Source organism: Numida meleagris, chromosome 2 (genome assembly GCF_002078875.1).
Source record: "Numida meleagris isolate 19003 breed g44 Domestic line chromosome 2, NumMel1.0, whole genome shotgun sequence".
In the NCBI taxonomy this organism is placed as follows: domain Eukaryota; kingdom Metazoa; phylum Chordata; class Aves; order Galliformes; family Numididae; genus Numida; species Numida meleagris.
Genome location: NC_034410.1, coordinates 96,057,350 through 96,081,456, shown reverse-complemented (window position 1 = coordinate 96,081,456; position 24,107 = coordinate 96,057,350). Strand labels below are relative to the sequence as shown.

The 24,107-nt window shown below is 38.8% G+C and overlaps 1 long non-coding RNA gene across 1 annotated transcript; it reads right to left on the bottom strand.

The window, feature by feature from the left end:
- Positions 15,861–24,099, bottom strand: LOC110395192. The gene is made up of 3 exons (XR_002436246.1): positions 23,820–24,099; positions 21,248–21,347; positions 15,861–16,071 (listed from the first exon to the last, which is right to left on the bottom strand). It is a non-coding gene; the product is annotated as an uncharacterized LOC110395192 (long non-coding RNA).

Sequence of the window (24,107 nt, the reverse complement as noted above, 5' to 3'; positions counted from 1 at the left end):
TAACGTATTGCTTAATTATATTTTCAAAAGAATTCCATATTTTATCATGTACATGCTTATTGAAATTTTTAAATTAAGCTCTTATAGTTACTGGGCTTTCAAATGACTACCAATTGTAGCTTGCAGCCAAACGTCCTTTCTAAAAAGCACATTTATTACTTTTGAAATCGCTAAAAATGAATTGACTATTCAAATAACAATCCACTACTTAGTATTTAATAATAGTAACAAAGACAACGTTAGCTAAAATTCATCACAGCAGCTCAGCTTCAATGTTTGCTACACAACAAGTTTTCACATTGGTTGATGAAGGAGCTAAATACCGCATAGCCTTTGGTTTAACACATCTTTCAAATGCCTTTAAGAACAACTTGAAATTTTATTCCACTTCAAACAACTTTGTTCCTTTCTATTTTAAGTATGTATGCGATTTTCATGAATGGTCTCACTGAGCAGGTTAGGTTTATCAAAGATGAACACACTAACGATTAGTTCAGTCATCATTACTGGTGGGCATTTTTGTCTTTTTTAAGTGGTTCTATCTGATAGGTGATAAATGTGTTCATATAGCTTTTATATTTTATTGCTATGACTTTTATCCAACTGTGTTGTTTTTTTGAGTGTCACTGGCTATTAATTATCGTCTCAACAAAGAACACTGCAAAGGGCAGCTAGTGATTCACTTTTAAACATTTTCTTTTACTTGACCAAGAGTAATCATCCAAATCATTGTATTTATATTGCTTCTAAATCTGTTATTTGTGCAATCATTTTATGCTAAGAGACTTTCATCAGGATTTCATCTATTTTAAAAGAGGTAGAAACTGAATTAATTCATAGATCTGGCTTTAGTTCAGTAGTAAAAGAAGCCAAAAGAATCCAGTTACAGGGGACTCTTCCAACTCATTGGAGAAAGTGACTGAAGGGGAAAAAGAACGAAGTTTAGCTCTTTCCGACATTTGATGCAATTTCATTTTTGAGAACTTGAAGCAAAAGCCAGACTGCAGTGATACACATTTTTATACCGTATAAATATAATTTTAATGCACTAAAATTCTGTGGGGAATAATTTGGCTTGTTCATAAATATGACACCATGTTTTAAAGCTGCAGTCAACTGTATCACACCACTTTATACCACACTAGGTGCTTTCACCAGTAGTAAAATGGAAATTTTTACATTTTAGATAATGGCACATCCCCTATGATGGATGAAGAGCAGTTTTAAACTACACAGTAAATTCAAACAATCATATTCTTTTTATTATTAATCCTTCCATACATTCATGTTATGAACCTGTCTCATACAGCTTTCTGAAAAAAAAAAAAGAAATTGGTATAAAAACATACATTAATGAAAGAGTTTCACTTAATGCAATAAATGGGATGCTTTGCAATAGGCAGCTTCAGAAGCAATCTTTTTCTTCTTTCCCTCAATTTTCCATTTTTGCCAGTCACTAAACATATGATAATGACTGCAACCTATCATAGTCCTGAGGATTGTGAAAGTATTAAAAATGAATTAAAATATTCAAGTAAATGTACAGCTTCTTCTGGAAAAAGAAAAAAAAAAAGATGGTATCTCTTAGCTGCAGGCCTGCTGGTAAGACATAATATGTATGCAGAAGAGAAAAATAATACAAATCTGGAAAAAAGGAAAGTAGAGTGAAATGTAACTGTAAAACTGTGCTTAATAAGGAAGAGAACATTTGGTGGGCAGCTAGCAAACAGTAGAAAAGGTAAGAGTTAATAGGGCTCGGGATACCTTTGCAACTAATTACAAGGAAAAAACTGTAGTGAGCTGTACCTACAGCAAAAATGTTAAAATAGGAGGAGACTATTAATGGCATTCTGGAGCTGGTTAGTTAATATTCACAGCAATCATTCTTGCTCAAAAATACAAGAGAGCTAGTTAAATTCACTCATGAGAAAGTTAAGATCCAGTGCAAACAGGGCTGGACTGGAAAATAATAGAAAAATAGATATAGTGATGAGAAACAGAGTTGGAGAAATCCAACAAAATTTAGTGAATAATGACAAATATTTCTGTTATGAAATAAGATTTCATTGCCTGGAAACAACACAATAAAGGAAGATCCAAGGAATCTATTCAGTTTCCAGTCTTAGGATAGCTGTTTCAATTCAAAAAAGCTCATTTGGGAAATTAGGGGGTTGCAGTATACCAGAACAACAACTAAGAGTCTAGCTTGTTTAGTCTAGAAAAAGAAAAGGCCGAGAGAGATATAATACACTCCAAAATACATGGATGAGAGGGAAGATGCTTAGTACAAGAGGAGAGAAGACATTATGTTAAAGAACAATTTTGTCCAAGGGAATTGTAGATAATAAACTGTCCATAAAAATATTTAAAATATAGAATAATGAGCCCCTGTCATTAAAATAATTATTTTTAATTAGGAAAATTGAGGACAAGTGGGGAAAAAATAATTCTGTTATATTCAACACCAAAAATTATGTCTAAATTATTGTTTTTCAGTCCCTGTCCTGGTAGTTGTTTACATGCTTACTAGGAAAGATGAGTGTTAGTATGGATTTCTACCATCCCATTACAGTTCCTAGGATGAGATTCATACCATCTAACTTTAATCACCTGTGGTAAAAACTTCTACTTCTCAGCTACTTGTCTAGTTCAATAATCAACTGAGAGCAATAGACAATTCTAGAACAAGACTTATCTGATCAGTTCAAGCATTTGTATGAGAGGATTGCCACTTCAAACATTATTTCTCTTTTGTCTGCAAAGAGTCTGGGCAAGTAGAATGGGTACATTTTACAGTGCATAGGTCAGCCTTGCAAGAATCTAAGGACTGAAATCAGAAGACTGTCAGTCTTTCTATCTGTATGTCTGTTTCACCGTTCTTAGGATATCACACCAAAACCCAGGAAAGCTGAACACAGCTAATCTTTACAGGTCAAAGGGTCTTCCTTGTACATACAGAGTCTATTTCCCTCTTTATCAGTGTATCTGCTTTTCCTGCTGGAAAAAGAGCACATATGATTGTCATTTTACCCATTAAGATAATATTGAACTCCAAAAAACAATGCATCACTTCTTTGTCAGGATGTAAGAGAGAGATGTGAACAAATAACAAGTGTGCTGGTTTGTACAAATCTAAGAAAAAAGTCCTTTTTTTTGCTGCATATCTAGACATACTGCCTTTGTTACTAGAACTCAGACTATATCACAACTTTTATAGCAAACTTTATCACTAACTCTAAGGAAACTTGAAGCCAAATTTGTTCATGTGAGAAACTGCTCAAGTGACCTAATTTGATTCAGAATAAACACAGTGTAACACGTCTGACATGCAAAGCATGGCATTGTTGGGAAGTAGCACTTGTTCACTACTTAGGTGAGAAAAATACTATTTTAAATGTACACTGCCTCTTTAGCTTGACAGTTCTTATTTCTTGGGGCGGTTCTAGGGGATAGAATCCCCATATGGAAAATTCATTTGACCCTAAAGATTTTTCTAGGAAACGTGATCTCCCAAGTGTATGCGTGAAGATTCCAAAAGCACATTTGCAAATGTTAGCCTAAAAAAGTCAAAGTAAAAGAAATTAAAGTAATGTGGTTAAAACTTCCTCTTTGACTAGTTTGAGACAACCTCAGTAGACTGCAAAAGATTCCACAGGCAGTGTTAAAGCAATCAGGGTTAAAGCAAACCCAGAAACTATTTAGTTTGACAATATTTCCTAACCAGCTTAATGGTTTTGTGTCTAGTGGATATTGGCTTTTGACATGCAGACAGAGCACTCGAGTTCACTGAGCCAGTTTGTCATCTCTCTGTATCGTGCTGACGAATGTCAATTGGCACGGCAGACTGCAGCACTGCCAAGTCCGACTTCACTGGTGGCAGCAATGGATTCAGGGATAATAAGCTCAGAAAGTCTGGAAAGAGGACCAGTGATCATGATGCATTTGAAACTATTTCAGCACAGTGCTACATAACACTCTGCCACCCAGGTACAGAGGGAGGAGGAAAGACACTCACATGGGAGATCTGCTTGAAAAGACACATGCACATTTCCTCCAAAAGCCTACTGAATCAGTTTGATAACATAAAGGGTTGTCATGCTTCCTTGAGAACAACTTGGGACTATTTTACTGCATATACATATTTTAGGGGAAGTAACTAACACTGTTGTATCTTTGTACTATGCTATAGAGCCTTGATCTGTTCAATGACCCTCAGTACTACTTTGATATAAATGCAAACACTTGTGACAGTCTATACATTTTACATGTGACATATCAGTTAGTATAAAGAAAGTGTGTCTCAAGTTAAAAATCTGTCCACAGGACACCTTTGTAGTCTCTGCATGAAAGTCTGTCAGCACATAACAATATACCTTGTTGGTAATGGGATTCCTTTGGTACATTACAAATTGTGGGTTAATTCAAAGCTTATATAATTTTTAATACAAGAGAGCTGCAGCTGAGAAAAGAAATGGGAACTGTGATGGCATTCAGATTCAGAGCTCCCAAAAAGACAAGACTGGAAGTACAAATCCATCAGAAGAAAAAACCAAAGTTGCGTATATCCTCTCCTCCTGCTTCATATTAGAATTTCTGAGGTTATTTTACAACTTCATTAGTACATATACACGTATAAATACACTGTTTCAACCATTTTCTAACTTGATCTGTCAGTGAGTGGTGACAGTGATATCAGAGCTCATTCCAGAAGTACAACATGTGACATGACTAGGAACTTCATGTTCTTTTTGTTTCCTTATTCCCAAATAACCGTGGTGGTCTATTTTTACTTGGTGTATGATGTCTTCAGTTTTGCTAATTGCAAAATATTTTGAGCATGAAATAGAAAGATACTGAAAGATCTATGGTGATCCTCAGTATAGTCTCTACAGGGGGGTTCCTGGATTATTTTCTCAGATTAACCCTTTTAAATTTTATCTAGGAGGTTCTTAATGTTTTCTGCATTTATCAAGGATTTCCTTACATGTCACTGCCTAATTGGATCAATGGATAAACCCAGCAATTCCTACCATTTACCATACATTCTGGTATGTTTGGGTTATATTGCACAGATTTGGTAAATTCAATTCATTTGGGAAACATCAGAGTTACAGCCTAAGTGCATGCTGTCTCAGAAGCTCTGTACACACTGTGCTTATGCTGCCTGAGCATGAACACTTAGTCTAGCATGTCACGAGCATCAGATTTACTACACATCTGCAGGCCACCTGTGCTATGCATGTACAGTAAGCTTAAAAGAAGTAATAGAAAGCTCATTGCTTAACTTTTTAACCCATGGTTGTGATATTGCTACCCACATAGTCTTGTTTGGCAAAACTTGTTTTCAACACGCTGGGAAAGGCAGGGGAAGCCTTGGGTGATAATTCACTTCCTCCTGAGTCTAGCATGATGTTATGCAGAGAGAAAAAAAAGAGATAAGGACTCAGTGAAATTCCACAGAGGGAGGGCTTTTGTTTTTCACAAAAACTAACCACGTCAATCTGTATTATGTGGGTAAAGTTACTGAGTAAGAAAAATAGAAGGCTTACGAGATTTTGAAGACAAGTTCCTAAGCACGGGTTATCTAGGAGTGAAGCTACAAACAGCAGCTACATCCCTGGCACCCACCAACCTCCAAATAGCTCCTGCCCAACTCCTGCCCCCAGCTAACCCTGTTGTAAACATATTCACCAGTCAAATATGCCACCTCTGACACCTGCAAATGTACTTTCCTCCCTATTACAGCACCTATTACTCTATCCATAATCCTTTTTGCCACAGCACAACAGCTACCAAGAGTTTCTCAACTTGTTTGGTGCACTGCTGTGCAGGGAGCCTGTGCTGGGCATCAGCTGCTGTCTGTACGATGGCACATAACAGAAGAGCACTCACTGACATGTAGGCATAACAGAGCAAAAGATCTATCTGAAATCTTCCCACAAAAGGCAATTCCTGTATTTAAGTATGTAAATTAATGCCCTAAATTTAGAATACATTTTTATTACTGTCTTGCATTTCTGAAAAATCATGCCAGTTATTTAGCCTTCACACTTAAACTCACTTCCTAAAACTCTTCCTTACTGAGTATCTTTCTTCCTTTTGTTCTCTATTAAGCACAATGCAGTTTTGTCCTATGCATGTTTTAAGGAAAAATAATGTGTTTTTTTTTTAAAGTAAAATTCCATCTTTACTACTTCACTAATTGCTTTCAGTTGAAGAAGCCAATCCTTTCAGAAGAGAGCACATACATTGCCAATGAGTAGTTCAGGAGTTCATTAACAGATATGTGCAGGTGTAGGTCACACAATGGCTAAAATTACAATTTTAGATGGCAATATAAAGAGAATTTTATTAGACTTTCTGAAGCTCACCCAGCTTCTAAAAGTTCAAGTTTAAGGCACTGAGGAAGTGGTCTAGTCATATTTTTGGGAAGATTACAAAAACAACTGTGACTAAATTCCCAGAAGCTTTAAGACGCAAGAAGCTCAAATAGACAATGTCTTGTGAGATCACAGTAACTGCTTGTTTATTTGAAAGTCAAACCTCCGCTGCATCTACAAGCAAATACCGTATTTTTTTTTAAGGTTTAAGAGAATGATAACTGAAATAGAAAATGAGATTATTTAATAGTAGTACATTTGTACTACTTCCCAAGAGGTTTCTATAGAGCAGTGAGAAAAATCTTCAGTGTGGGCAAAAATCCTACTTCTTGTGCACTTTAACTTCCCAGCCACTGTACTTGCAGTGGTAGCTGCCAGGAGGGAGCCAAAATGCACAATTCCCAAGTTCTTTTTTGCCTGTTTCAATCTGCCTTTGGGGTGCCTGTTTTCCCTTCCTGAAGCTATAGTGACAGCAGGCGTGTAGCACTGTTAGACATCACCCCAAAGCCACACTGTGAGGAATCCATCCTGGGAGAAATGTAGATGTGCTGAAGGCTTTGCCCCAGGTGAACTAGTTGGCTTGCTAAGAGATGCTCCAGCAGATGAGCAGTGTAGGCAGACTGCAACTGAGTTTTTTTAACCATTGTCCTCAGCTGTAAATATACTATCAAAAGGCACTGCAGGCTTAACCTTTTCTAAACATTATCTGCATTCAATGAACATGTGGACATAATTTGCAAATTGTTTTAGAACTAGGAAACCCTGAGAGGCTTATGGCGTAGGTGGTATTTTGTTTCCAGAAATTACTATAACTTATTTCAGGCATATCCTGAGACATAATAGTGGTCATGTTAAAGTAAAATCAATTTAGCTCCAAGAGATGGACGCAGAACTTTTATATGAAAAGTGCAAGGTACCTTGACAATGCTGTTACAAGTAAAAAAAAAGAGGTCAAGCCCTGAAGACTCTCCTCAAAACAAAATTTCCAGTGGATTCCCCTCAGGATTGTAGTACAATATGTACACTGACTTCTTCCTGAGCATTATATATTTGAGTGTATTTTTAATGTTAGTTACATTTTCTGCTTTTTATTTTGACCAATGCCATGTGACCTGTAAATGATTACTTGGGAACATAAAAAAAACTAGAACTAAACACAACTTCATCAAAAGCATTTTGATAATGGTATAAAAGAGATCTGAGACTGTTCACTTACACATCAGAGGAATAGACCTGAGCTAGAAGAGAGTTTTTACAATCATTTGTACAGGCTGTTTTAGAAACCACAATTGAATAAAAGAAAACAGAAAAATATTTTCCAACTCGAAATACCTGCAAGGTGTTCTTCAGAAGGCAGAGTTATGCAAACATAAATTTGGCCAGTTTACACAGTTAACACCTGATGGCATGAAAAGAGCCACAGAACTGGTCACTAAAAGTTGTCCAGAGCTGGGCTCTAATGCATCATGCAACACAGCAGCTCCTGGAGCAGCACATGGCTATGTGTAGGGCCATGGGGCACTGCAGGAATCGCTCCCTCGGCACTGCCGGAGCTGTGCCCTTTCCACTCAAGGGAAAGGAGCAGGCTGCAGCCTCAAGGACTGAAACAAAAGGACATTGTGGTTTTCTTGGGAAGGGGTCCACCATCCCTCACAGTGATTTGTCGTTCATCTTAGTGTATTCCAGGTTCTTTTTATAGTAATATCATAAAACAGAAGCTTTGAAACACACCAGGCGAATGTTCAGGTTTTCCGCTCATAGTAAATGGCAAAAATCACAGATGGTCCACTCCTTCCCCTCATAATATTAGACCACATGAGGATCCCAACAGGATACCACATTGAAAGAACATCCAGACCCCACTGTCAACATTGCATCTTAACAATAAAAATCAATCAAATAAGCTCCGCTTTCCATTTCCTGTGATTCTGGTTATTCCCTTCTTTCATCTCGCTTCCCTCTCAAGACCGACCCCTCTGTGCTTCCCTTCCTCTGCTCTCAGCATTCTGTTCCCTTTCCTCCACAGGTGAGGCGGTCATGGCCTTTTCCCCTCTCCACACCCCTTGGGGTTTCTCCCAGAATTTTTCCCTTTGGACCCTTTCTTTGCTCACGCTCATGCACTGTCTCAACTTTTTTGTCTGCTCTTCCAAGAGAATGGTTTTGCAGCAGCTTCAGTGCTGGGCTACTGCCAAGTGCTGGAGGAAGGCTGCTTCTCCCTCCTCTTCCTTTCCTCTTCTCTGTGTGAGTCACTGGCACAGAGCAGACAGCTGTAAAACTGATTGAGGGACTACAGAGGTTTTCAAATCCAAATGAGACGTATGAAATCAATGGAACTAAATCAACAGAACTAAATCAACAGAAACAAATAATTTGATTTTGGTTGATTTGATTCCCAATAACATGAGGCTTTGTTTTCAAAAGGTATATATGAATACGTCAGATTAACCCAGAAATCAGATAATTGAATAAATATTCCAAATTACATGCAGAGGATAACACATATGAGTAATTCCATTAACTGCTCATTCACAGTAGCCATCGTTTTCAAATCAGTGAATGTTTTACACATTTTCCAGATTATTGTCAGTACTGAAGTAAAAGGGTATACATACGTTCTTTTCAAAAATTGTAACTAGATCATAAAGTCTATTTCTGCTCACTGATCAGGCTTTGTTTTAATGATGCACACCTCTTCAGTATAGCACCCTTAATTCAATACATATTGTGCATTTTAACTTGTCTAGCTGTATCTCTTCAGGAATCAATAAGAAAAGGAAGAAATATTTTAGTCTATTAATTTGGGAAGGTCATAGTGAGATGCTCCTAATGTCTGCTATACATGCATAACTGTGAAAATTAAAAAAGGAAAAAAGAACATGTTTGTTTCTCAGTGGGAACACTAACTGTGCAGGCATTTATATAGCACTGAATCTTGAACTGAAATGGAAACTATAAATTATATTACATAAAAACTGTGAACTAGTAGCTGCTATGAAGCTCAAAAAATTTCATAGTACGCTTCACATTTCTAATACAATTGTGAATTTTTTTAAAAGCTATGATATTTGCATTGAAAATAAGAACTTCCCCTGGGCTGGAACCAGGATCAAAAATGTGTTATATACCATCAGGTTGACAAACAATTTTAACCATTTTTTGTTAAGTAAACTGATGACAGTCATTCCTCCTGTGGAGAAGGTCTATGAAACAGCAGCTCTTTGCTATCTAGTAATTCAGCACTGAGCCTTCTATTTATTACGTATGTGGGAGTCATTTAGCTGGAATGACAGGCAATAGAAAAATTCTCTTTCTAAGGCCAACATTGCCACCTTCTGCTATAAACCAGCCAACACATGCAACTTTCCACACAAGTTTCAGGGGTTTTGGCATATCACCTTGGTAAGGTGAACAAAGGAGGTGAAACCTCCTTTTTACCTTACTGTGGTGTGAGCAAATACTCAGAGTGGTTATTTTTCGTTAGTTTTCCTCATTCTTCTACTATGACAAATAAAATGGTTTCTCTCCCTACTTTCCTCTCTGTATTTCTCAAGTCTGGTACCAAATGACCCATGTAACAATACTGGAGAAACAATAATGAGAATCTGCTAAGATATTATTTAAGCACAAAAAGAAAAATGGCCATGAAGCTTTTTGAGATTTCACAATAGTAACAGAAACGACTGGCTATTTTAGAAATGATATTGTAGTGTTATATAGGTAAAGACATTATGGCATTTACAAAAGAAATCTTGATTTTTGGCATCTCTTGATGCACTACATAAAAGATTGCACTGAGCTGAAGGTCCACAGTAATAATCATGGTTCCACACACACACACACAAAATTAAATCTACAAATATTTTTAAACAATCAAAAAAGATGGTGCTAAGTTCTGATTTCTCAGAAGTAATAATAACAACTATTAAGTGTTAATCTGCCCCTTTCTGACCATTTTCTGTCTGTAGAGGCTGGAAAACCTACCTGCAAACTTCATAAGAAAGTGAGTCTATCTCACTGGGGAGAAAAAAAATGTAACTTGACTGCTGAGGCAAGTTACAAGAGAGAAAATGCAATGAATAAAAGAAAGCCATTGACCTTCTTCTAAAAAGTAAGTGTATGGTCATCCTGTAATTTCAGTTGATGAAGTTACTGATGTATTTTCATCTTGTAAGGAGGAGAGCTAGGATCGAAACACTTTGCACCTTGAGTTCATCCCATATAGATGGCCGCACAGAGGCAATCTGACAAAATGCCTTCTGACATGGAAGTGCTTATGAAGAAAAGTTGTATAACTGAATTCCTCCATCCGAAAAAAAATCGGAACCACCAACATTCACTGACATTTGCTGAACCTTTATGGAGACCAAAGAGTGGATGTGAGCACAGTGAGGTGATGAGTAGTGCATTTTAGCAGAGGTGACAGCAATGTGAAAGACAAGCCATGTTCCCAACAGCCATGCACAGCTGTCACACCACAAAATGAAGATTGTCTTAATCAGCTTGTCCACCCAAATCAGCAGATTACAACCAGGGAACTGTGTGCAGAGCTGAATATCAGCTACAATGCATTGGAAACGATGTTGGTAACATTTATATACTGCCACGTTTGCTCCAGGTGGGTCCCATGAATGCTCACACAGGAATAGAAAGAATATTGTATGCAAGTTTGCAAGGATTTATTGAACCAACACCAAGGCTGAAGATGACAGTTTCCCGGATCACATCATTACCGGAGATGAGACGAGGTGTCACCCTGTGAGCTGGAGTCGAAGTAGCGAGTGGCACCATGTGAATTCCCCAATGAAGAAAAAGTCCAAGATGCAGCTCTCAGCAGGTAAAGTGATGTGCACTGTCTTTTGGGAGAGGAAAGGGCTGATCCAGTTGGTTGGGTCTCTGAGTAACCTGATCTAGTTCTTGGCAATCCTTTCCATTGCAGAAGGTTGGAACTAGATGGTTTTTAAGGTCTCTAACAACTTAAGCCATTCTGTGATTCTATGAGTCTATTATTTCCTTGAACCCAAACCACCAAATCTGACCACTGCATTGTGATACTGACTAAATTGAAGGCTTTATCTTCCAGAATCAGGACAGAGAAGAAGACAAACTTTCTCTTGAAACATGATAATGCCGGGCCCCATACCAATGTGAAGACCATGGAGCACATTGCCAATCTTGGCCGGACTGTCCTACCACACCCACTACATAGTCTGGATTTGGTGCCTTCTGACTTCCTTCCATCTGTTTGGGCCAATAAAAGACAGACTGGTGGGCAACATTTTCCTAGCAATTATGCCATCATAGCAGCTGTGAGACAGTGGGTCACATCTGCTGATGTAGACTTTACTAGCACAAGCTCCTGTTCATCGCTGGTGAAAATGCATATCTAATGATGGTGAATATGTTTTAAAGTAGTGTTTTGCAGCTAAGAACTTGCTGTATCAAATAGTGTTATTGCGCTCTTTGTATCTGTTGTAGTTTCCACGGAAATAAATAGAAGACATTACTTTTGGAGCGACCTATGTAAAAAGTAACTGGACTTACAACATGCACACTTAAACCTATTCTTCCACTGCAATAACAGAGTGATTATCTAAAGGGCAGGAGTCGAGTGAATGGGGCCAGGCTCCTCTTGGTGGTGTACAGTGATAGGTCAAGGGGCAAGAGGCATAAACTGGAACACAGGAAGTTCCACATGTGAAACAGCTTTTTTACTGCGAGGGTGAAAGAGCATTGGAACAGGCTGCCCAGCGAGGTTGTGGAATCTCCTTCTCTGGAGACACTCAAAACCCACCTGGACACTCTCCTGTGCAATCTACTGTAGGGAATCTGCTTTTGCAAGGGGTTGGACCAGGTGATCTTGAGAGGTCCCTTCCAACCCCTACGATTCTGTGGTTTTGTGAACTTAAAATGCTATTATAAGGAATGCTATATTATGATATGATCCCTATGTTATGTCCTCTGACAGCACTAAGTGGTGCACCATATAACCTTAAGGTGGACCAGACTACTCCAGTAAGATGACAATTTAAAAAGAGATGAGAGAATTGATGCTGGAAGGAAGCAAGGACAGAAAAGTGACACAAACTGCACTGTACAGAGCACAGACCCCAGCCTTCATAGCTAGCAGTTTCAAGTTCTGAACAGCACCTCCTGAAACTTTTTTTCTCTCTTACACAAAACTCCCATTCTGAGTGGAATCAGAAGTGAAAGGAGCAAGACTTTATAAAGCCCCTGCAGAATCCCAGCAGCTCTTTTCCGTTTAGGATAGCATCCCCCACTTCAGAGCCCTGCTTCTGCTCCAGGAAGACTGCAGGGTGCCTGCTGCTCAGTGAATGCTGAGACAGGCAAAGTGCCAAAGCTTAATGGGGAGTACTTTTTTTTATTTCCTCTCTAAAATAAAAATAGACACTTGTTCTGATACCAGCTTTCAGCAACCTTTCAGCATGTACAAGGTCTGAAAACTTGCAACTATCCCACCCTGCTCCCTTGGCAGTGTATGTCAGCCTTATCACTGTCTATTTGTTTGAAGCCAAGGAGACCAAATCCTGGAATAATTTTTGTTTCTAACACGTTTTAACACCAAGAAATAAAAAGTTGCCTTAAAGTGGATTTAATATTTAAAATGCTATAATATTTAAAGTAATATTAACCCAATTAATAAATATCAATATATTAAATGTCAGTATTAACAAGAGCTAAAATAACTATATTGCATCTTATGATATGTATTATGAAGCATAATACGGATAAGCTTAATAAAATTAGTATTATTAGCTGATTAAATTAATAAGTGTTTTTATTTTTAAGTTACATATTTCAAAACTTCTCATTCTTTAATGTTTTTATGAGTGATATGGCACTATATCCTGGCAGTGTCTAAACACTGGAGTTAAGTTTGCTACATACCACAAAAAAAAGGCAAAACTTACCACAAAAATAAGGCAAAAAAGGCAAAAGTTACAACTTTTCGTTTTGCCATGTGCTAAGCTGAGGTTAGGAACAACTGAAAATGGGACCTAAAATCTTCACAGCATTCTGTAGGTGCCACACATACGCATTTTTACCACAAATATGTTGTATACCAAATAACATTTGTTTTTAATAAGTTTTCCACTGTCAGTTGAAATTGTCCCCATATGCCTTGCATAAATTACAAGCTATAATTATTTTCTCTGCAGCTGATCAAAGGCAGCCCAAAGAATGCAACAATGTTTCCAGTGTCTTACTGAAGTCAGGGAATGGCCAAAAGCAGCCCCACTGGGACTATGGCCCCCCTCCAAATAAAACATTTCTAATTACTCAAGTATCAGCAGACACCCAGGCAGCCATTGCTTGTGACTTGGAACACTCGCACCTGTGGAGTGGTCTCATGATGAACGTCTGGAGAAAGGAGTCCCTTCTGAACAGAGATGGGGGGGGCTAAGAAGCCAATTCACTAACGCAGTAACACGGATATAGATAAATGTTCTAACTCCCTGTGGCAGCTTTGTCCCCTGCATCACAAACACTCTTCAGCTGCAAGAAGATTAAACTGCCTTCTGTCCTACTTCTTGGCAGCTGCTGATGGTGGAGTTTCGTTTATCAGTCTCCATCCACCCAAATTATATACCAGGTCCAAGGCAAATGTGGGTGATGTTTTTTGTACAAGATTCTCTCACCTCTCACAAGCTTTCTCTGTACTCAGTGTGTGCTGCTTACCAGAAGTGTTGTCCAGCATCCCTTTGTCACCAGCACCAATTGATCCACAGTGCTTAAGGAGAAACACTCCTTTTCTCTTGGAAGCATTTGAAAACAAAGCAAACGGTGCAATTCACAAAGGCTTACAAAAACATTGCTTGACAGAAATAACTATTAACAATCGCACATATACCTATCATACATCTACTAGCTATGGTTTCTCTTCTCCTGCTAGTTCTGCCAATAACGGCTGGTACTGCCTGGCCACTGGACTCTGCTTCTCTAGCAGCCTTCATGAAAGGAAATCCAGCACCAAACAAATGTCCAATCTTTATTTCACAGTCCAGATCAATCCTTCAGAAGGCATTCAGGTTCATTCTGTATAAACATGTGTGAAATACTGCTACTTCACACAAGCACATTAATAGGTTTAACATATATTGGACTTAAGCAATAAGCAGTCACTTCAGAATTAGACAACTTCCAGAATCACTTCAGGGTTCTAGATGAACTGACCTCTTTCTCCTTTATTTTAGGGTTATCATTAGAGATCCAAATAAACCGTTTTGGTTTTACTTACATCACTATAGTGTCTCAGACATATCTTCTTCAGAATCTCCTGGTAGCTGAAGCGTCATCTTGTAAATAGGCTTATCAAGAAGGGGTGCTGTGAAATTAATTAATCTAAATAAACTAACTTATCACTAGGACAATTAAAAAGCGCAGTGCCTCATTATATATACACAGTGTACATGTGCATGTTTCTGGAAAAGGCTGCACATTGAAGTTGAGCAGTATGCTACATAAGATATGCAATCAAAATGAGAGAAAGGTGTGAACACAGCAGGACTTTCTGTAGATGTTTTTGAAGATATCTCACAGATGGCACCTTCACTCTGTAATGTAAATTTGTTTGCATCAAAAGAGGCAAGAGAGAAAGACACAGACAGCATGGTAGTTTTGAAGAAAAGGAATTTGTTGTCTACGGCAGAGGATAACCAACTAGAAATAAGGGCTGTGTAGGAATTTTAAATAGGAACTTAGCACCCTCCTAAGGAAATGACTTTTCTTGCTATCCACGGATTTCACTGACATTGCTCTGGACTTAATCTCCATCCCACTGTATAAAAATGCACATGTACACTCATACTTCATTTTGCAGAGGCTCTTCTCTAAGTTGAGAAGTGCCAGAAGCCACTATTAGCAGTATAGAAGTGGCTAATGCCAGTTAGGGTGATGCAGTTTAAGGTTGGTTTTTTTCCATATTCTCTCCAGAAACAGTGTGGCAGAGGATTCTGGCCTTGACATCCAGGATCCAAGTGACAACCAATGAGGTTTACTAAAGCCAATTTTTAAAGTAATAATTTTGTGTTCTCTCCTAATTATTGCTTTGGATACATATCAAATCTATGTGTGATTGTGTCTGTTTGTTTGTGAGTTTTTTTCTGCCCCTCTGGCTATTGCTCACAATTAAAAATATCTAAGTCACATTCCAAAGTTGGCTTTCCCACTCACTGGGGTTGCAGAAATGAAAGGGTTGGTAGTGGAATTATATATCTGCAAGAACCACGTTGCAAGAAACAACCCAGTGAGTTCTGCCAATACAAGGCAAGTGCTCCTCTTTTTCACCTATCTTTCCTTCTCTGTATACACTGGCTTCAGGGTAATGCTAGCCTGCTGACCTGCATAATCAAAGACCAGAGAACTTTGCCAAAACTGATATAATCTACATTAAAAACCAAAACATTCATTTGTCCACTTAAGAATGACTGATTTCTACACTGGTATTTAAATAACGTTAAAGTCTTTATTACAGTTGTTTAGGCATGAATAACAATATAATTTGTTGCAATGTATTCCTGTCAGACCCAACCAAATTCATTCCGTATTAAATATATCACAACTTGGACCTGAAGTTGCTCATAATAGCCACTGGAGGGAAACTAACATTCAGAAAGCAGAATCTGTTTCTGTACAGTTCGGAGCTCTATTTGTCATTTTCAACTAACCGGACCTGGAATTAAATAGAAACTAGTGACACTGCTAAGTTGAAGAAGAGTAAAACTGGTGTTTAAAAGCCATCTTTAAGGGAATGAATATGTATGTGTCATTTTTTTAAGATTATATATTGTCCACATTTATTATCTGTTGTGATTAAAGTTCTCCTCTGAAACTACTTGCATTTGTCCTTTGTCAGTGCCTTTCTGTCTTCTAAATATACAGTCTGCTTTTATATTCTTAAGAATAATGTTCTATGCACATCTTCACATCTGCAGTCTCTGCTACTAAAGGATGAAAACTAAATATTGTTTAATCAGTACTTAAGCTTATTTTATCTAACTTTAGCCATAAGGAGGCATCTATTCAAGAAAAACTGAAGTATTCAGGGATTTCTAAATTCTACAGTACTTTTTTGATGTAAAAGTAATTAATAATAAGCATACAGATTTATTAAAAATCTTTAACTAAATTTAAAAAAAAGAACTACTGAACGGCTCCAGATCTCCAATGTATCATGCAGGTAGAACTTCTTTAAAATAGGACCTTGGAAGACTCAAGGATTCCTTCTAACTTTCTGTTAGTACTAACAACTGTCACTTAAAGGATTTCACTTGTGGAAGATCTTCTATTAGGCTGAAAACTTCTTCCTCATGAGAAACCGTAGAAATATAATACTAATGTCATTTGAAACTAAGCAATGCAGTGGAATGTATGTTCTCCTGAGGAACAACCAGGCATGCGCAGAGGATTAACAAGAAAATATGACTAGTTACAGCCTATTTTTAGTAGTACTTCGACTTTAAACATATTTGTATTCTTGAAAGCTGCCTGGTATTTCTATTCAAAGAGATGAGTGAAGGATGAAAAGGAATGAAAAGCAGAAGATTAGGAAAGCAGATGATCCTCTCTGTTTACATTCTGTGAGGAAAGCTTATGTCAGTCTACATTTTGGGATTTGCACAAAGCTGTTTGAAGGGGACAGGCTCTCCCCAATAACGAGAAATGCAGAAAAGGCCATGCTTCTTGAGGTATTTGGACTTCTCCCCTGAGCCGATAAAGAGAAGTGTGGGAAGGCTTCTGAGAATTCAGGTTCCTAATTTATTTCTTTCATAATGAAGAAATGAAGAAGAGTGAGACAAGGGAAAAAAAGGAAGAGGAAAGCTTCTTCCATGTTAGTGCAAAGGCCAATTAAATTAAATTAGTACTGGGAATCTAGAAAACACAAGACTAAGAAATTATTATAACAGTTATAAAAATTGCTCTGGGGTATCCACTGTTGAGTGGATTTCTCAGTAAAAAGAAATAATAATTAATTTTGCTAGCCATTAAAATCCATGAACATTTATCTCATCTTGTGTTAAATCTACTTCAATATTTTTATCCTAAAACAAACATAATTTCTACATCTTTTTATAAACGCTGCTCTTCATTTAATATTCCTTCCTGCTCTTTCTCTTTGATTCAGACAATAAGTATTGATTAATTATCTCCTCCTTTCCTTGGTTTCCCCAGTGTAAGCTATTTCTGTCCCGTTAAGTAGTTATTCTTGTGAGGAACAGTCAATCTTGATTTAGTCTAATTTTTTTTAATTGAATATTCTGATTTCAACGATTCTTAGAGTTTTCAATGAAAAAAATGTATTATGTAAAAGAATTCTTTTAAGAATCAAATTTTAGTGTCCAGCTTACACTGCTTTCCTCTCTTTTTCTTAGCCTCCCAAATGATATTTTTACTATGACCCCCAGAAGTCCTGTCCAAACAAGACTTTTCTCTGATGTTACTATTCAATATATCGCTCAGGTTGAATCTGAGTTGAAATGGAAAGACTAATTAGTTTAGTACCAAAACAAAAGTTAAGTTTGCGTGATGATGTCCATTGATTCATCAGCTTACCTCAGTTTTATTTTCTCTTACCTCCTTTTAGTTTTTGCATTAAAACATTAATCTGAAAACATCTTGTAAAATAAAAGATTGTTCCCAATTGTTCCGAAGCTTCCAGAATTTCATGTAACTGAGACTTCTTTTATGGCTCTGCTGGCTGCTCGCATCAAGAGCAGAGTCCCCAAAACAAACAGCTTAGTCTGGAGAAGCTGTTTGTGCAAAGTTGAAGACTGCGTCATTATGAATATTTATACGGGAATGAATTGAGGTTGCACAGATAAAGGACGGTTTCCTGACTTAAAAGAAGGGTGGTATGTGATAGATCCATGCATTATTCACACACAAAACAGGATCAGAGTCTTTTAATAGAAATGTTCATGAAGCCACATCCTCTCCCTCTGCCTGGATCAGGGCTGGAACAAGAAGGACTGCTCCCTGTCATAGCAGAAATCTGCAGTGGTTTTCTGCTCTGTATTTGAGGTCATGCAAGTTACAGTTTTTAAAGTGTTATAATCTGGTCAGATTTACTCTGATTTTCTCAGAGTAAAAAGTATATTCATACCACAAAAAATATTAAAATCCTCTGGCTCCAATAATGGTTCAGCAGACTTCTTAAAGAAATCTTTATGAAGATATTTAAAAGAGATCACTGGAGCACTTCTAATTTTATTATTCAAATTCCTTTAGAGGTAGCAAGAAACTAAAGATTACAGAGAAATCAACAGTTATGCCTCTAACGTTGCTCATTATATGGTTTTATATATATTCTAAGCATACAAAAACTCCTATTTGCTTTGCCTTGCTTTTACCCTTTCCTGTTTTACACAGTACCACATACAAAATAACTTTATCCCACAATTTACATTTTAAATCTCTTTCTGTTTTCTTACTTCGTTTGCTCAGAACCTAGTTTTCATGCAAGCTGACCTACTTTATCTTATTTTGGTACTTGCAGTAAATTCCCTTAAGCTTGTCTATGCCAACATCATTTAAAATGTCTTCTGTACATTGGTAATCAGTTCTCTTAAAGCAAAAAGCACTATCAGGACTGCTGCAAGAAAGACAAACTATTAGTCCCTCTGAAAGTCAACAAGATGTTTTTACATTGTAACAGCAATTTTTTCATCAAACTCTTTGTGAAAATGGCTGAGGTATTCTGGAAGTGAAAGCAAAAAAAAAAAAAAAAAACTTCACATCCAGACAAATTTCAGCAGGTGGAATTCAGCCCAAATCCAATTTTGTACAGTTCAAGTAAAGAAAGATGGGATCTATTAATGAGACTTACTTAGAAGAAAATTTTAATACAGGTGGCACTAATAGCCCCATTTTTAATCAACCTAATATCCTTTAGTACTTTGCCATTGGTAACAAACTAAAATCCTTCTCTAGGAGCTGGCAAATTGTTTACAGTATTTAAAAAAAAAGCACCTCTCCTACAGAAGTGGTAAATTGCTTTACTGCTATTGTGTTCAGATATGATAAGCTGGATCCTGCTGAGAGAGAATTTGACAAAAATTAGATTTGTATAACTGTTGCTCTGCAACTATTACATTTGCAACTGAATTCCCACCACAATCCTTACGTAGCTCCCACTTCGCAAATCTTCCAGCAACCAGTAAAAGTGGCAAGTAAAGTTGGTGGTGAGGGTTGGAGTTACTTTGTGAAAACAGAGGCATTATATTCATTGTGTCTACAGTGTTACAGAAACTACAAGGTCTGACTGCAGTCCAGAAGAATTTACCTTTCTCCGTTTGATTTACTGGTGAAACAAAACATAATCTTTCAAGAGGCAGTTTAAAATAATTTACAGTATTTGTGCAGCTGAGACTTACACAGGTCTAGTGAGCACTAGATGACTGCATTGGTTTTGCAGTCAAAATGGGCTCCCCAAATTTTAAATAGTATTTTAAATACTATTGTCAAGGTAAATGGTGAAGCTATTTTTTTCTTCCAGAAAATAGCTCTGGAGATAACATGGGGAAGAAGCAACTATAGAATGGAGAGGTTATAAATCCCTCAGTCTCCTGTAAACAGTTTGGAGGGGAAGCACAGCCAGCACATTCCTAACACAACACAAAAAATGACTTTATTCATACTTCTGCATAACTTTTCAGGTCCTGAGGAAGGGCACTACTCTGCAGGACTACAGTACCTCTCTAAGAGAAAACCAAGGGAAAAATACAGTTTTCTTCTGGTCTTCTGTCTTTGGACTACCTGAGATTTTCAGGAAGTCAGGAGAATCATCTAATCTCTGTACTCCTCACATACAGAAGGTCTACTGGTGTAGCTGTACTTACAGATAGGATTTCAGTCAGCAACATTACACAATGATTCTAGCCATCAGGGAGCAAAGCATATATCAAAGAATTCTATTTTATTTTCCCATATATTAGCAGGGCAGTACAGGCACACTATCTCTCAAAGACCAAGGGAAAAGATAAATTAAACTATAGCTTAGTGCTTATTATCATAACCCATAATAACAACAATAAAATTATTGAGATCACAAGAACCAAGCAGGTTTTTTTAACAAGTGCCTATCAAAGAACATGGAGATGTTTAGCATCTAACGAAAGCTGGGAACATCCTAGACCCTTTCTCCGTGAAGAAAATGAACCTCAATAGGCATTTTATCTAGGCAAATGCAAATACATATTTTTGTAAGAGCTTGTGTTTCTTTGTTTTCTTTTCTTTTATCACATAGCTTTCCTCTTTAGTAAACCTAAAACTCTGCAACATTTTCACTGTTCATCGCTGAGGTCCAGAAAAGTATTGAGAGAAAATGCTCAAATAATTTAGAAGGAATATTCCAGTACAGATTCTGAATTTATAGTCTCTGAAATCACAGCGTTATTTTAATCAAAATATAGAAAAATAAGTTAGAGTATTGATAATTCATTACCTACTACAGGGACTAACTAGAGCAACAAAAAGAAGATGAAAGCATCTCCACCCCTGGGAAAGTTTCTCCTGGACTTTAAGTTCCTTTTCTTATCAAACTTCTTATAGATATCCATTTAATTGGGGTCTCTTCCATTCCCACACAATTACATTTGTAAGGCAACTGCAGTTACTACATTTGTTTAAGTTAGAACACAAACTCTCATCCCTTGGTTAAAATTTGGAACACCGTCTATACATCAAAAATCCAATTTCCTCCATATTGAAGAAACAATGTTAAATCAAATTTGTTGTAAAAACATAAAAAAATATAAATTATCTTAAGCGTTCAAGTAATGTAAAAAATCCACTCCTTTTTAAGAAAGGGCAAGGAAAATTTTCATAGGAATATTTAAATATTTACTTACCACAATTGTATTACTCCTTAGGTAGAGCCATCTGGTGGGCATATCTCATTGCTACATACAATTGGACAGTCATCTCCAATTGCTTAATCCGTAGGTGGAACTATGCATTAAAAGCAACAAGAAAAAAAAACTACTTAAAGTTTTTTGCTTTCCGTTCAGACTCAGATACATGTATGTGTATACATGCATATTCATACATTTCAGTTAACATAATCATAGGTAATTAGTACCACAGAAAAACTAAGTCACTTCTTTGGCTTTGGTTTAGACACTTCACCTTACAAAATGTTGAACGTTATTCCACAACAGGTTCTCCAAAGAGCATTCAGATGGGAAAACTGCACAATGCTGACTTTCTCACTCTAAATTCTTGACAATCCTAGTCCACCATAATCCAAAGGTAGTGATGATCACTATTCCTTTGACCAAAAGGATAGTAACAGCCAGTAGACAGGCTTCTTGGAGTACCATGTCTAATTCTGAGCTCCTCAGTTCAAGAAACACAGAGAACTTCTAGACAGAGTCCAGCAGAGGGCCATGAAATGACTGGGGATATGGAGCATCTCCTTAATGAGGAAAGGCTGAGAGATGTAGGACTGTTCAGCCTGAAGAAGACTGAGAGGGGATCTTATGCATGCTTATAAATACCTAAAAGACAGGAGTCAAGTGGATGAGGCCAGGCTCTTTTCAGTGGTGCCCAGTGACAGGACAAGAGGCAATGGGAACAAACTAGAAGTTCTGTATGAAAATGAGAAAAAACTTCTTTACTGTGGGGTGACAGAGTGCTGGAACAGGCTGTCTAGAGAGGCTGTGAAGTCTCCTTCTCTGGAGATACTCAAAACCCACCTAGATGCTTTCCCGTGTGATCCACTGTAGGGGACCTGAACTTGCTTTAGCAGGGTGTTGGACTGGACATAGGGTCTCTTCCAGTCCCTATGGTTCTGAGATTCTGTGACCTCATTGCACTTAAAAACATACAGCCACTACTTCCCAGATCCCTGCTACCTGGTCCAGACTTAACACCAAGATTCTGCCTGTCCAAATCCCTGTTCAGACAAAACTACAAAATATTTCATTCACAGCCTAAGAGATGGCTTCTTGTTGTGGCCCATAAAAATGCCAGAGGAGTTTCAGTCCCAACACAACAGCATTGCAGCAGTGGTGAAATATCCCCCACTGTTAGGCTACCAGTTATATATTTTGCAACCGAGATGCAACTACGATATTAAATAATTGAGTGTTAAAACTTGCAGTGGAAGTAACAGCTATGGAAGCCGCACGGTAGAGCTTAACTGAAAGAAGAGAGATTTAGATTAGATGTCAGGTGGAGATTTTTCAGTCAGAGGGCAGTGAGGCGCTGGCACAGGCTGCCCAGAGAAGCTGTGGTGCCCCATCCCTGGAGGCGCTCAAGGCCAGGTTGGATGTAGCCCTGGGAAGTTGAGCTGGTGGATGGCAGCCCTGCCCACAGCAGGGGGTTGGGGCTGGGTGGGCTTTGAGGTCCCTTTGAACCCAAGACATTCTGTGATTCTACAGTTCTAGGATTCTAAGGCATCTATCTGTGCAAATAGCTGGTCAGAATTTTGAAGGGCGTAAAAGAACAATGTCTACAACGTGTTGGATCCTGCTGGATCCTGCTAACATTTTCACAGGCAAAACTTCCTTTGTGTGGTGCAGTAACAGCAAGTTGATACCTTCAGTTAAACAGTGTGTATTCATTTTACGTTAATGTAGGGTGGTTTGGGTTTTTTAGGGGGGTGAATGTTAATGTGCAACTTGCTGCTTGCTAAATACATGTTTTAGAGGACATTCATTAGGTGGCTTGACAGGAGAAAATCTGTCAGGAATGGAATTCTGTTTCCTGTATCCAGGAACTATGAACTGTGGCCAAATTGCTCAGTTCACCCACTGTAAAGGAGTCTGGAGGTTGCACGTCCCTCCACTTCTTTCTACAGCAGTTCGTAATTGTGGCGTCTAATGCTGATCGCTGGGCAAAATGAGGAGCCTGAACCATGGCGTAGTGTGACAAGGGGTAGCACAGGTGCCGTGCAGTCAACAGGGCATTCAGAATCTGTCCAAATTTGCCCAAGGCTTCTTGCCATGAGGGCTGCCACTGCCTTTTCATGGTCTGGCTTCACACCGCAGCCTTCTCTCCGTTCCTGAGGAGTACTACTGCTGCAAAAGCCGAGCGCTTCCCAGTATTGCCTATTATTTCCCCGAGACACCACATCCAAACTCTTCCTCCCACGGCACCGTTAGTCAGTGTGCGGGTGGAAGAGCCAGGCATATGTGCGTAGGGAAGTGTGTGTACACGGGCTGAAAATTGTGTTTTAACTGCGTGCACGGCGGCACGTCTGTGCGGGGCCTGGGCCGGGCGGGAGCCGGTGGGCTGTCAGGGGCTCAGGCCTGGGGCCTCACCCGCCCTCAGGGCACAGCCCTAGGCGCCCCTTGGGCAACTCCCGAGCGTCTCCCGTTGGGGCTCGGGGTGTCGCCGGCGGGAAGCGGCAGGGACCGGGAGGGCGGCCCGGGATGGGAGCAGCGGCCTGCGGGAAGCAACGGCCACCTCCTTACATACCTCCCTGCCTACCTCCCTGCCCGCCTGCGCAGGGGGCAAGCGTTTCCCAGCCCGCGCTGCGCGTGCCAGCGTGAGTGTGTAAGCGTGTCGGCGTGAGTGTGCGCGGGCGGGGTGCCCCCGCCCCTCCCCGCCGGCGCCCGGCGCTGCGCGGTGGGCTGGCGCTGGGGTATTTACGGTAAGGTGGACCCGGCGGTGGCAGCTCGGCGTCAGGTGATCGGCGCGGAGGAGCCGCCCGGGGAGGAAAATGCAAGATGGCCCAGCGGGGCCGTGAGGGGCTCCGCGGCGCCC